General features: G+C 43.2%; 1 protein-coding gene across 7 annotated transcripts in view; it reads right to left on the bottom strand.

Annotated features, from left to right (window-relative positions):
- Positions 1–12388, bottom strand: part of LOC129089046 (zinc finger protein 521-like) — an 89719-nt gene that overhangs the window by 32882 nt on the left and 44449 nt on the right. The gene's annotated exons all lie outside the window — the stretch shown is intronic.

Below are 12388 nucleotides of genomic sequence, written 5' to 3'. Positions count from 1 at the left end.
CTTTTAGTGGCTTTCTGTGAGAAGATGGTCCTAGTCTAAATGGCACCCATGTCCCTAAAAGTGTTTCTCTCTCTCCCCCACATCTCGTTCTCTCTCCCTCCGCCTCTCCAAAGACTCCTCTAAGTGCAGCATCTTGTTTCAGTAATTCAGCCAGGGCAGAGACAGTGGAGAGAGGAACGTCATCGATTTCTCTCTCATTTGGTTCCTCCTAGACTTGCTGTAAGGCCTCTTGGGGAGTTCTGGACTATTGGACAGGACAATGTTATGGGAAAGAGTGTCATTGCGTTTAAGGTCATCGTTACACCAAGGTTTCATTTTGAGTGTATTTTTATTGGTGTGCGGAACAAAGTAGACAAACAAACAATGCTGCTGCCATTTCCAGGATGGCAGACATCAAGATATGCCCTCCCCTTTCATAACGGCATCGCCACTCTGAATGATAGACAGAGATATCATGCACTACAGCAATGTGATCCACTGCGGAGATACATTTAGAAAATTGCAGCCGTGTAGCAAGCTTTTAGTAAGGTCCATAGGTAAACCTTGTGTCTATATTAAGGCAGCATTGCTAAATAATTTAGAGGAAATGCCTTTACTGTACGATTACTATTTCTGCTTCATCTTTCCAAAATGAAGAAAAAAGATAAGTGGAAAGAGAAACAGCCAAATGGCATGGAAGATATGGGTTGGAATAAAAGACAGCATTTGAGTTTCACTGCAATATTAGACATCCACCATTCTGCTAACTTTCATAAAGCAAAAAGTATATTTCGTATTTTAAAATGAGACTATCTATATAATTTAAATAATTGAGATAGTTAGTCCTGCCACATGGTTGTGTATATTGTATCAAAAGTAACAATTTCCAGCTGAAAACAGCAGAGAAATTACATCCCGTCTGTTCCATAAGACTTTGCATTATTGGGCCATGCCAACAAAGTCTTTTTTCAGCTTTTCAGCCTCCCTACCCGGCCCTATCAACAGGTTTGGGGTTGGTCTCGTTCCTAATCTTTCATTCTGTGTTTCAATTCCAGGCCAGCCTGCTAAATTCTTAATAACAGTCCGTGACTCTCAGGTTGAGCCTCGGTTCATTTACATCTGATTGAGATATTCCCGCACAAACCAATTAAAAATGCAGTCCTACTACCTGCAGATCTAGCCATGTATTATTTTCAAAATAGAGATCAATCTCGAGTGCCATTAAAAGCACGGCAGCTGCAATACAAACAAGACAAATCTATCTATTGTTTATTACCTCCTCGGGCTTTTTACCCAGAGGGCAGAATAAGAGAGGGAGGGGCAGAGGTCAGCGTAATTACCATTCCCTCCCTCCTTGGAGTCAGACAGTGCTAAGACATGCATTGGCAAATTCCATGGCAGCATCGTATATCACATTACCATAAAGCCCCAAAGAGCTAACCTTTGTTCAATTCCATTTGATTCTAAGAGAGGAAAACAGTCTCACTGACAGCCCCATCCAGCCTCAGTGTTTCATGAGTTCAGTTGTTTGTCTTTCAGTCTTGTGACTGCTCTTGCTAAAGATGTGCTATTCCAAAAATAAAGCGTCAGGGGACATGGGGGATCATTGAATCATCCTGGGTAGAATATCACATCATCTGGAGAGCTTCAAGGTTCAATCTCAAACTCTGCCTGGGAGAGAAAGACAGTTTGTCTTGAAAATAATACAACATGTCTAGCTCCTAGACACTTTATATACGTGGTCTACTTCAATAATGTGCATTATATGTTTCCTCACATTCTGATTAACAGTTATATTTGTTCATGTGACAATTAATAGTGAGCTCCTGGTATTATAGAATTCACCTGGAAGCACTCTCCATTTTGGCTTCTGTTGAAGAACAACAAAGCGCTTGCATTTGCAGCATCAGTACACTCTAATATGCCCATTGACTGAAAATGAGAGCACCAGTGCTGACAGAATGTGAAATACTGTTACTGAGCAGAGGAGGCTTAGTGGCGATGTCTTCAGTCATGCTTAAAACTGGTGGCTTTCGCTCTCTGTGGCAAACGTAGGCGCCACGGAAGGACAAATGTTGCTACGGAGCATGAAAGAAATGTAAAGATGAGACAGGGCAAATAGTAGGCTGACACATGGTAAGAAATACATAGACGCGAGAAATGTAGACAACATAGACCAAAGGAATAAAAACACAGGAGTGGGCAAAGAGAGCAAAAGAAAGCCAAAGTGGAACGATGGAAAAAAGAAAGAAAGAAAGAAAGAGAAAGAGATCTGTGAATTTCTCCTTCCTCCCGTGAGACCTCCCTTGATGCCAAGCATTCATCATCCAGCCTCTAATATCAGTTATTCTGTGGCTCCTCTGCTTACAGCAGAATTAATTTCTGCTTTAATTACTCTCATCGGCGGAATGCTGATGAAGGAGAGGGACGAGGCATTCTGGGACTCGGGCCTCATTCCACCGCTTTAATTTGAATGAATTCCACCCGGAGACGCTGGCAAACAACTGGCAGCCGAGCCCCGGGAGCCACTCTGGGACTGCGCAGAAGAGCTGCAGCCATGGCCCCCACCAACCCAGCTACCTTGTGTGTGCGTGCTTGTGTGTGTTATGCTGGCGTGTGTGTATTACGCGGAGCGAGTTGATTGCGCCGAGGCTCCGCGTCGGAGTGAAAAGGCAGGGAGAAAGAACACACAAGACGAGCATAGGAGAGAAAAAAAAACAAGATTGATGGATTGAGTGATGAGTATGTGTACAGTATGTGAGCATGTTTACAGTGTTTGTGTGTGGGCGTGCGTGCGTGTACCTTAGTGCGCAGTGCGTGCATGTTTGCATTCATATGAATGAACTCGGCAATATGTGGTGAGAAAGTAGAGCTGCAAACGATTTCATACAGAGAGAGACAGTGAGAACAGATCCATATGGACATGAAACATATGAAATATGAAGGACAGGACTGACTGCAGCCCACTGTGTAACACAAGTGTTGGTTGGAGAGCAAAAATCATTAATAGTTAATTTGATTATTCCAGATATGGCACATCATACTCCCCAACAAACCACCAGTCCGTGTGTCGTACAAGAACTAGCAGTATAAAAAGGAGAACTAGGAAATTACTGCATGAATAGAAAAGGGCTAGATGCACACAGTCCATGTTTGCATAATGAAAACAACTGCAGAAACAGTATAATATCTCAGCCAACCCGGCAGAGGAGCAGAGAGAGGGTCCATAATTGACTTTTCTCCAAGCCAGCTTGGTAGTTACAGAATGTAGCATATTGGATAAGGATTGTGATTGATTATGTGGGTCTGCCATACCGATTCGTTTGATTAAATGTAACCATGGGCTTCTTTTCCAAGCCCTAATGAAGCAGCAATTTGAAACTGAGAGACTGGAGCAGGCTGAGCCAGGCTGTCTTCACCCCACGTTGTCTATCTGTGTGTGTATAGAAGGCTTCAAAACGGGAGTCATCACAACGTCCTGCCACTGTACGTCTTTCAGAATACAAAAAAGGTGAATATTTTGTAGATGTTTTGGATTAAATCGATTAAAAAAACTAAACATCTTATTTACAAAACTCTGATTCAATGCAAAAAGAAGTAGTGTCAAGCATTAGTGTTCTGCTGCCGGAATAGTCTGAAATAATAGCAAGATTGAAATTCAATGAATAATTATGTGGCATGAATCTCTGCAGGGAAACACACATTTCCCCTCACAGCAGTGTAACATAACTATAATTAATATGTATGCTTGTATTGTATACGAGGAAGTTGCTTACAATCTGGGGTGAGTTTTAAAAACCACTTGAATCCAGAAGCGCTTTTTAGACTTCATCCCGCATAACACAATTCATCTCCTCCAATTTGATGTTCCGAGCCATCCCTCCTCCAGTTCAGCAGAGGGCGGGGAGGTAGGTGGGTGTGACCTCCACTGACCCTGAAACCTCTGGACAGGTGGGCGGTGGCCTACGTGCACTGTCCGTTTTGGCAGCGGCTCTCTTCCACTCCCCGGCAGGGAGCTCAGGCCATGATGAGCAGCTGGGTCGCAAACACTAAGCACATTAATATCTTCTTAATGATAATAATCATTATGGCATAAGCACCTTCCCCAAAGTGGGAAGGCTCGTGGATTGTGCCAGAGTAGCATCGTCGTTAAGGTAAAAAAAAAAGGGAGATGAAATGACTCTTTTAATGGGCAGCAACTTACAGCCACCAGTATAATGCAGACACTAATGTAATAATGTGATAATGAGATACACCGAAGTCGTTAGGGAGACCAAAAACTCAATGAGAGCGGATGAATAAATAAAAACTGTACTTGAAACTGAGGTTGACACAATTAACACTGCAGATATACATTATATGATACATACTGCATGCTAATATGGACTTGACTGTTCTGCAGATATGTTTTAATGAGCACAAACTATCTCCTACTTTTCCTCGTACTTCCAGGCCTTTCCGGAGTCACAGGAGTGCCTCACCACCTTGCATCCCTGTGCCTTTGAATCCATGAAGTGCTCCAGCATTTCCCATATACGCGCCTCATTTAATATAACTGTCAGTATTCACCTATCACAGGCCATTATCTGTCTCATCCGCGTTCATTATTGAAGCTAATGATCTGTTGTCCTCTCTGCTCCCCATTGAAGGAGGACTACATTAAAAGTCTCTTACTAACTTAATTAGTAATTATAAATGTTAAAGATTAATCAGAGAGTGAGTGGCTTAAGGTTTGCGTCTCTCGGCGGCGGTGGGACAAATGGAGAGACAAAGAGGCCATGTCGCTTCAGTGTTCACACTCTGCCGTCATGCTAGAAATGGAAAGTGACGTATGAAAAGAGTGGAAGTGTGACCATTTCACCTGTGTTTTAGCATTGCTATTGCACAAAAATACAACGCCATACTATTTCAAATTCAAAAATGTCTCATGCACAGTGAGAGCTCTTTTGCTTGAGACAATCTTTAAGCTACAATTCTTCCAGCCAAATATAGATTGTTGTTTCATTTCTATAATCTACAAGCACAAGTGTAGTGGATATAATGCTGTTACAGGAAGCAGCATTTAATATGGTAACCTATGATGCATGCAGTACTCACATTATCTCTTTCTAACAAGATGGAAATAGATCCCTTAATTAAATCCTGGGTGTACACTAATTCCTTACTAAATTTGCACCACTCTGACAATTCCACATCAGCAGCACTGTGCACTCCAGTAAACATATAAGCACTGATATCAACATTAAACCTTAATAACTAATAAAGCTTTCATCCAGGGAGTTCCTGTGTGATTTCCATTAATGTAGGGGGGGAATCGCCCAGGACCATCTCCCGGTTTTCCGGCGCATGTTGACACTCAAGCCGGGGGGTCGGTACTCTCGGTGCGGGAGGGAAAACAAGGAGGAACTTTAGCTGTGCTGAGTTTGTGGGATGGAAGAGATGCAAATTGCATTTCCGCCTGAACTTCAACCATATGGGTAGAAGAAACTGTTTGAACGTTAAAATTCTCAAGTCGGAGGAGATGCACTGGGCTCAAAGTGAATTTTACAGTAAACAAAAATGGGTATCCATTTTAGCAGCTCTGCCCTCTCTCTTTTTAGAGGAGAAATGGCGGTGCTTTGACTGTTGAGCGGGGAGTCCTATCACACAAGACACACAGAGTGGGGTGATGGCGGGGGCTGGCCGGTGGCCCGCAGCACCTGAAACCTATTAGAGAGCTTTGGAACATTCCACAGGGTTCTTCCACTTTGGCCAGAGGGCATCGTAAAGGTCCTCACAGAGAGGGTCGGGGCGACTCAGACGCTGACAAACAGCCAGCAAGGTGAAACACTAAAACGTGCGTGACGGCTATATATATATATATATATATATATATATAATATAAAGAAAGAGAGAGAGAGAGAGAGAGAAAGACAGAGAATATATGATGGCAGTGTTTTTCTTGTTGTTTGGAAGAAAACACGCGGCTTCCACCAGATCCCTAACCTGCCTGTTGAAATGAAAAAGGTGTTCTATAGACAATAAAAAAAAATTCACTTAGATTCACAAGGAATTTGTCTTCATAAAAAAACACTATGATTAAAACATTTACCATTGGCAAGCCAAGCAAAACTTTTATCAACTTTTTATCAAATGGTTTGCCATCTGGACTTAAAACAGTAGGGCCCCAATAGTGCGCTGACACTAAAAACAAACATGCATAAACACACACAACCTGCTGCCAAATATCTTGCAGATAGCCTTATCTTCTCCGCTATGTGTTTGTGTGAGTGTGTGTGTGTGTGTATATGTGTTTTAGTGGTACCAAGGCCCATCTCTTTGGCTGGATCTGTGTCGATGCCTCAGTGTTATGCTCACTGGGTTTAGCTCTATGGGTGTCTGTGGCCTCTCCTCTGGCCGCCCGTGTCCATTTGCTCTGCGGGTATGGCAGGCCTGAGCTGACAGATGGCCGCCCCTCTCCATTCCGCTCCAGAGTAACACAGTAACTGGTTTTTCCTCCGCCGTTGACCTTGCCACAGCCAGCCAGCAATCCAGGCTGGCACTCGGCCTGTCGAACAGGAGGGTAATGAAGTCCAGCGCTGCTCACATGATTATTAAGGCTTTGACGCTGGGGGGCCTTTCAGAACCCTATCCCCCTCCCCTCTCCCTCCCCCCCCTGTCTGCCATTCACGCAGCCAAAGTTCGATGAGGGTAGTAATTCGTTACACGGTACTTTGTAAAACCACCATTGTGGACTATAAAAAGAGCTAAAACTTTTTTTTGGGGCTACTACTCTTTCGGAGTCTGTTTTTTATTGTACTACAAACCTCTCCTCACCTATGAAGCGTACTCAACAACTATTTAGTGAACAACATTGAGACTCTGTCCTATTCAGTAGCATACGATAGCTACTGGTGTCCCAGCATGCATGTCATTCCACAAACACACAGAGTAAGAGTCCCAACACAAAGTTAGATCAAATCTGTCACACTACTATTGGTGCTGACAACCTCTAAAAGCAATGCGGCTCAGCAGCAGCGCACCACTTGACTCTCACTGTAATTCCCCCTTACCACAAGCATCTCTAGGCACGCTTGGAACCCTGGTCCCATCAGGGCTGGGCTGGGATTTGAGGGGTGTAGGTTGCAGCTCTGACCTTTACTAAGGCAGGACTGTCTGTTTGCACTTCTCCCATAAGCCCCCCTCCAGTCAGACTGCTAAGCAACCCCATCAGACCAGGGGTGCCCGTGCACCTACGGCCTTGGTGACATCACAGAGACCACTGGGAGGTAGAGTAATGCAGAGGTTAATTCTGATCATCCAGTATTTATGGGCTTCACTTCAGAACAAGGGTTGGCATTAACACTCTAAAGGAGACATCCCTCCTGTATATCAATAAAACATAGCCAGAAGCACAGGAAGAGCCTACCTTTATTCAGGTCGCCCAAGTCCTCAACTAGACTTGCATAGGAGTTTTTTTTTTTTTTGAAGTACACCAGTGGTGCTTTCATTAGACGATGTCTTAAAATTCCCAGAAAAAAATTGTAGGATTTATATAAATCGGTATTATTGTATGTAATTTATGTTTTAAAATGCCTAGCTCAACAAATGAGCACAGTTCAACCAATCACTGGAAGGAATTTGCCCCGGATCACCATGGTGACATCTACCTACCAATTGCAATGCAGCAAGGGGCAGCAAGTGTTCGCTCCGAGTTTGTACAAACAGGCTGTATGAACTGAGAGCATCAGATATTTTCTCACATGTTGGCCTAGTCTGTGAAGTGTGGGGAAATGTCAGGAAAATCAATAGATAAGGACCACATCAGCCTGAGCTTGTCTGGCCTAGCAACAGAGCATCCCCATGGTGATGTCAATTACCTCTGCTTTACAACAAAAACACCAGGAAGAGCAAAACAGTCTCTGCAATGCTGTAAAACTTTTAATGCAGTCTCCTGGTTACATTGAGGAATTTGTAAGAAACTTTGTTTTCCATCCATACAGGTAGGTAACACAGTGAATGTGAGAATCTTATTGATGGGGGGTTTTTTCTTCTTTTTTTTTTTTTTTGCAGCTCACTCCGTTTTCTATTCTCCTCATGGACGCCACATTAGTCAGGGAGAGGTATAATGTAACGAGCAGTAAGGTGCGCATAATTGCATATTAGCAGCAACACACTTGGCTGCACGGGAGGTGACTGCGCTAACGAACAGAGAGGCGTTATTAATCACCAATTAATAAAAGCAGGCAGATATCACACTCGGTATATGGCACGCATGGTTTCCTTTGTTTCCACTGGCTGGTCCAAGCCTGTTCTCTTATTTATTTCATAAGATTGATCCTGTTCCTGTGCCGTGTTGTCTATTGAGTTCTGACTCTGATCCAGCCCCCTAGGAGTCAAATGAGGAGTGTTTGGCCATGTTTGTTAGCAGATTACATGTGTGTGTGTGCTCTATGAATGAGCGAACACCAACAGACACTCCTAATCAAAGAGGATTACAGAAAAAAAAAGAAAAGAATGAAAATACCAAATTCTGTTTATGCACCAGAAAAAAAAAGAAAAAAAAAAGAAACCTTTAATGGAGTAGTAAATGTGTTGCCACCAGGGCAGAGACAGTGATGGAGACCATGAAATCAACATACACGGGCCAAATTGCTCTAGGGGCCCAAGAGAAGAGGATATGTGTCAAGGATAATTTGCGGCCTTTAGCAAGAAATAAAACAAGCCTTCCAGCTTCAAATACTGTTACAGTGTGCCTCCTGTCTGTTACTCCGCTGACAGCCAACGCAGTACGCTTTGCCAGGTTGGAGCGCAGTAAATATGAAAATGTGAGAGCTAGATAGTGAGGCAGAGGGACTCAGAGATAGTGGCCTGAGAGGGGGGTGGGGGTGGGGGAGGAGAAAGAGAGAACAGAAAGGAGGAGGAGAAACTAGAGGAGAGCTAAAGGCCTCTCACTCGCTCTCCTCTCCAGCTCCGTAACGGCCCACAGTGCCTGCTTCACACAGAGCGGCCAGCTGTACAGCAAATGTGCCTTTCCCTCTCCGCCCCCGAACCTTTCCACCCCTCCAGTGCCCCCCCTCTGCCTGGGCCGACCAGGCCACCGGCTCCTCTCTGCGAGAGAAGGCTCCTCCCTGACTTGGCTTCGAGCTTGGTGCTGTCACCGGCCCAAAAAAATCCGTAGAGGTGACCCCAAAAAACACTTTTCTGGGATGTGGTTCGGTTTGTTTGTTTACAGTTGTCCTTCGGAGCACTGCCACCTTGGCAGTAGCTGCTTGGAGTGGACAGGAGTGAGATGAGAATTGGATTGAAAGCCGATATAACAGGAAGGCAAAAACCCTTTTCACCTTTAAAACCCTTTAAGAAACAGCCTGTGCTTTAAAACATGTCAGGGCTCTGAAAATCCACACAGGGACATTTGAAACAGTGCGATAAATGGGCCAAACTTGCTCCCCCATGAGGCTCCAAATGTCATAGTTTACAGTGGGGTCAAAGTGAAGCAATGGGGTAGCATGATGGCATGCTGATAAAACCATACAGGCTTTTGTGTCAATGAAAGACCTTCAAAGGTCCTCTTAAAAGAATAAAATAATGGACGACTTTGTGAAAGCACTGTGATTTTAGACATTTCTGTCCAATGCAATTACTACAGAACAAGATGGCTAATTGATCTGCTGGACAGATTTGTTTCTTTTTTTTTTTAATCTCAATGAAAAAATAGAAATAAAAAGGTTTGGTAGTGACTGCAGCAGCTGAAAGCTGTATAAATCTGTGGGTCTCTAGAGAAAAATCGGACACCCTCAATTCTGTAAGTGAGCCATGCCAAAAAAACTCTAAACTAAAGAGTGGCCAGCTGTCTTCTGGCCTGCTATTAAATTGCTCCTTGGATGGTGGCGATATCATTTTTTTCTCCATAGGAGTATCACACCAGGTCCCCAAACAGAGCGACCAGCTGTACAGCAAATGTGTACTGATCCATCTGGGCCCTAGCAGGCTGCGGCCTCCATCTTAAAACACGTGGGGCCGTTCACAGGCTTGGCTGGGGCTGTTCTGCCACACACCCCTCTGCACCCATGGCCACCTCCTTCTCTTTCATTTACCTCTATTATCATAGGCAATGTCGAGTAGCTGGGCACCAGAGCTGTGCTTTAAGTTTGAAGCAGGACCGCCATCGCCTGAGTGCAATGTCCACGCATCAAAATGTGCTGGCAGTCGTACAGAAGAGGCAGCCAAGAGCACCTCGGACCAACGAGAGGAGGTGGAGGGTGGAGGCTGAGTGCACTTGGTTTAGGGAGACTATTGTATTACAAAGGCAGCTAATATGGACTTGTCTGGGTGAGACAGGCTCGGGTTTTGTTGTTCCATACACTTAGCACTATGGTTATGTCACGGCACATCACTATATATAGAGTTATCAGTGTGAGCTGACACCATGGAGCGGGGCATGGATGAAAACAACACCCCTATGAATCCAGCGTCTGCTCCATTACCTACGCTAATAACGCTGACAGCTGAGCGGAGATGACCCCAGCCCCCTGTTTCCCCTCTCCTGTGCAGATGGCCATTAAAAGGAGAAAGTGTCCCCTTTTCAGTAGAGAAGGTATTTAGAGCTTTTCCTAATGAGTGTTTTTTTCTGTGTTTTTGGCCCAAATTGGTTTTGCAGTGATTACAGGCTGGATTGAATTTAACCCCATTCTACATTTAAAAAGGTACCAATTCTTCAGAAGCTATATAAATCCAAGAGATCAACGTTAGTGCTGTTACACAACTAACCTGATACAAAAGTTTTTTCCATACACCTCTTCAGTCGAATCTATTTTCTTTATTCAATCCATTTCACTTTTAGTTTCTTTGTTTCACAAAATGCAGTCACACATTGACAACTTCATCTTTCTACCAAATTTTCATCATGATGAGTTTTGTTTTCTCCATATTTTAGAGATCACGAAACAAATGCATGTAACAGAAACCCTTTTGAGGAGTCTGATGAAACCTGTGATCATGTTGAATACAAAGCAACGGCATATCAGAGAAGTAAGACATCAGACAATAACCCAATCACCTATCCTCCTGTTATCTTAAGCTGTCTCAATTCCACCATTATGGGGGAACTGTGTGCTTGTACGTCTGACAGACATAAAATAACCAGTAGGGGGGTTTGTTTTCTACCCTCCCAGTGTGCTCCGTGCCTGCCTTTGCGAGAGAAAGGACTAATGCTGGCATGGTACTGTATTAGGCACCCCCAGTAGAATAGTGGGTGAGCAGATCGCAAAGATGAATACAAAATACACACCTACACACTCTCAGCTCGTCTCTCTCCTTTGCAAATACACCGAAGCATCAAAATCACAAATCACATGCTTCTGATTGTTTATGCACAAACAGTGGGTCCCTGATAGAATTGCCTACCGGTCCTGATAGAATTGCCCACCGTGTTTAAATTCACCTGCGCCTAGAAGCGTGTCCCAAACAGAGAGGCGGTTTGGTTCCAGATCAATGAGTCTCTCTCCCACTGAAGACAACAGATAATGCAGTGTAATGAAAGAGCCGCCAAACGAGCTGAATAAATGAATGAATAAAGGAACGTGAGACTGGAATTCAGACGCCTACTTACTGCAGGCAAGAAAACCTGTTTTCCAATTGTCTGTTCTCTACAAATTATTCTGCCTGCATACAAATGACAACCAAAAGTGAAGACATTTTGAAAATGTGAAGGTTAGTCTTACACCAGCACTCTTTGTTTAAGAATCTTGTGAAAGAAAATTGGGAATTTTGGAATAATTTTGTGATACACAATGTAATAAAATCAAATATCCATTTTTTCAGTTGATTTGACGTCATTAAATGCAGAGAGTATGAAAGTATTTACCAAATGTTGTATTCAGATCTCAGTCATCTGAACAGACTACTTAAGTGAGGAGGCACGATAAACAAACAAACAAAATAATGTACAGTAGCAATGTGGAGATTTTTCAAAAACTGTGGAATAATAGTTGGAATTTAAAACAGCTTGAATAAAATCTGTTTTGGTATTTTAATATTTCAATAATTTGTATCTTTCCACTACTTCAAACGACCTTCATACAGAGTGGTTTGAAGTGGAGAGATTCTGCTCCACAAGCATGCACACGTACTATTTTATACCATTCACATGCATGGGGAGATGAAGGTGATGGGTTTATAAATGCACAACACTGGGGATGCAATTGATGGTCAAAATATTAAAATAATTCCACCTATTTGGTGATGTGATCCAGATACTTGTGAGCCTGAATGAGACAGGGTCAAATATTTTATTACATATATCACATCAGTCTTTAGATTGTGATTCACCTTTTTAAAAAAAGTATGAAAAGACTTTGTCTGAAATTTATTCAAAATGATCAAATACTTGTTGTGAAATTGGGGTATTTTCCTTAATGATTTGTATATT

This window comes from Anoplopoma fimbria, chromosome 3, assembly GCF_027596085.1.
Source record: "Anoplopoma fimbria isolate UVic2021 breed Golden Eagle Sablefish chromosome 3, Afim_UVic_2022, whole genome shotgun sequence".
Lineage (NCBI taxonomy): Eukaryota > Metazoa > Chordata > Actinopteri > Perciformes > Anoplopomatidae > Anoplopoma > Anoplopoma fimbria.
This window is presented reverse-complemented; position numbering and strand designations above follow the sequence as displayed.